Source organism: Macrobrachium nipponense, chromosome 18 (assembly GCF_015104395.2).
Source record: "Macrobrachium nipponense isolate FS-2020 chromosome 18, ASM1510439v2, whole genome shotgun sequence".
Classification (NCBI taxonomy): domain Eukaryota; kingdom Metazoa; phylum Arthropoda; class Malacostraca; order Decapoda; family Palaemonidae; genus Macrobrachium; species Macrobrachium nipponense.
The window spans coordinates 60103924-60107296 of record NC_087211.1 but is presented as its reverse complement, the minus strand read 5'-3'; positions in this window follow the sequence as shown (position 1 = coordinate 60107296).

Sequence of the window (3373 nt, the reverse complement as noted above, 5' to 3'; positions counted from 1 at the left end):
GAGAGAGAATACAAGTTGGAATAGAATATTATTACAAGAATAGGCTAAGAATAAATGGCTAAAGTGAGAGAGAGAGAGAGAGAGAGAGAGAAGAGAAGGAGAGAGAGAGAGAGAGAGAGACCTTACCTTACCTTACAGACCTTACATCTTGTTTCGGGTTGCCGCCAGGTCCCTCAGTGTGAGGCACCTCTAATGTCTACCAGAGAGTTGCTAGTACATCTTCTTCCGGTATATTTTGCATCTTCCAATCTTGGATGGTCTGGGATGCAGTTTAGATATTTGTCGAGCTTTATTCTTAAACACATCTACGCTCACTCCTGATATATTCCTCAGATGAGCTGGCAACGCATTGAATATACGCTGCATTATCGATGCTGGTGCGTAGTGGATTAATGTCCTGTGCTTTGCTTCCTTATTTTTCCTGGTATAGTTTTGGGCACTATTAATCTACCTCTGCTTGCTCTTTCTGATATTTTTAGTTCCATGATATTTTCTGCTATTCCTTCTATCTGTTTCCATGCCTGAATTATCATGTAGCGTTCTCTTCTCCTTTCTAGACTATATAATTTTAAGAATTGTAGTCTTTCCCAGTAGTCTAGGTCCTTAACTTCTTCTATTCTAGCTGTAAAGGACCTTTGTACACTCTCTATTTGTGCAATATCCTTTTGATAGTGTGGGTACCATATCATATTGCAATATTCAGTGGACTACAAACATATGTTTTATAAAGCATAATCCATGTGTTCAGCTTTTCTTGTTTTGAAGTGCCGTAACAACATTCCCATTTTTGCTTTACATTTTGCCAACAGAGTTGCTATTTGATCATTGCATAACATGTTCCTATTCATCATCACACCAAGGTCTTTAACTGCTTCCTTATTTGTGATGGTCTCATTATTAGGTCCCTTATATGCATATAGCTTTCTTTCTCTCTCCATAATTTATTGATTCAAATTTATTATCAGAGTTAAATACCATCCTATTTACCTCTGCCCAATCATATACTTTGTTAAGGTCTCTTTGTAGAGCGTTTCCTATCTTCATCACAAGTAATTTCTCTACTTATTCTTGTGTCATCTGCGAAACTACTCACTACCGAATCCTTAACATTATTGTCTATGTCTTCAATCATAATAACAAACAGTATTGCAGCTAACACGTACCTTGCGGCACACCGGATATTACCTTGGCTTCATACCGATTTTCTCGTCGTTTGCAATAACTATCTGTTTTCTGTTGTGTAAAAATTCTTTTAACCATCTTCCTACTTTATCCACGATATTGTGTTTTCTAATTTTCTTCGCTAATATATTATGGTCTACTTTATCAAAAGCTTTTGCAAAGTCTAAATAAACCACATCTGTTTCATTTCCGCTTTTCATATTTTTGAATATGTTCTCACGGTGGACTAACAGTTGGGTTTGTGTACTTTTTCCGGGTACGAAACCATGTTGTCCTTTATTAAACAAATTATTTTTTATTAAATGTTTCATAATATTTTTCTTCATTACCCTTTCATACACTTTCATAATATGTGATGTTAGACTCACAGGCCTATAATTACTTGCCTCTAGTCTTGATCCACTTTTGAAAGTAGGGGTAATATATGCTAATTTGTGCTCATCATAAATCTTGCCTGTATCTACACTTTGTCTTAATAATATTGCAAGTGGCTTTGCGATAGAATGAACTACTTTCTTTAACAAAATAGCAGGAATTCCATCAGGCCCTGCAGCAGCTCCATTTTTAATTTCATTAATAGCCTGCACAATATCAGCTTCATTAATATCTATGTCAGCTAAATATTCACTATTTTCATCCATTACTTCTATATCATTATCTTCATATCTATTCTAGGGGTGAATTCTCTCTTATATCGTTCTGCCAGTATGTTGCAAATTTCCTTTTTTTCATTCGTTTAATCTCCCTTCATTCTCAGAGGGCCTATTTCTATTCTTCTTTTATTCATCTTCTTCGCATATGAGTATAATAGTTTGGGGTTTTGCTTGATATTTAATAGGGTTTTTTCTTCCAAGTCCCGTTTTTCATTTTCTTTTGATTGTATAATCTTTTGTTCTGCATTTTCTATCTTACTTTTTATTTCTATAACTTTCCATGCATGTTTTTTCTTTTGCAAGACCTTTTTTCCACTTTCTGATTTTCTGGAACAAGATCCTTCTGTCTCTTGGTATGCATGAATGATGTTTACTTTTCTTCTTCGGTATATATTTTTTCCCACTATTTTCTCCAATATTTTTATATAATATCTCCGTATTTACCCTTATGTCATCACTTACGAAAATGTTATCCCAATCTTTGTTTAATTCTTCATTAATTTCTGACCATTTTATATTTTTACTGTAGAAGTTGTATTTTCCATATCCTTCCCACTTTTTCATTTTCTTGCTTATCTCTATTTTCACTTGCTTTGGAATGAAACTGTTAATTCTATGACATTATGGTCTGAAATACTCGCATTATAAACTATTATTTCTTTAACATAATTCATCTCGTTCACAAATACTAGGTCTAAAGTATTTTCCTTTCTTGTTGCAGGTGATTTATTTGTTGAATGTTGTATTCTAGTAGCATATCTAATAGCTTTTCAAATTGCCTCTTATCTTCTGCACTACTATTACTCTCTTTTTTATATGTATAAGTACAACCACAATCTTCCTATTCGTTCTTTCCATTCTACGAAAGGAAAGTTGAAGTCACCAGATAGGAGAATAGTCCATCCTTGTGATTTCTACATATATCACCAATCAATTTTCATTATTAAGTCAAACTCTTTAGTATTAGGAGGTCTATATATTACTATGTTCATCAATTTTTCAGATTCAAATTCTACCGCTATAAGTTCACATTCTGAGTTACTATATTTTCTCATATATTTTTCCTTGTTTTTTGTCTTTCCCATATATTGCGGTTCCCCCTTGATTCCTATTTTTTCTATCTGATCTATAAGTTTTGGAACCCTTTTATTTGATCATCATTCCCAGTCTCTTGGGAATACCAGGTTTCACTTATATTCATTATATCTATTTTCTTTTCATTTTGGGTTAGTTCTTCTAAGTACTCTATTTTTCTTTTTGAGTTACTCGTAACTAAACCCTGCGCATTCATCACTATGATGGTTTGCGTGTTTTCTCCTTCATTTAATACTGGTAGTAATAGGATTTTCCCATGTCTCTTTCCTGTTCTGGTATGTTTGTTCTTTTTTTCATTTCCAGAAATTCTGACATTAAAAAATCCAACTTTTCCTAATATTTGATCTTCCTTCATCATAATTATTCATTTTGTGTCTGAATCTGCAATTTTCTCCGTTTCTGCAATATCCTCTTGCATAATAATACAGTTATTATCTCTTGAG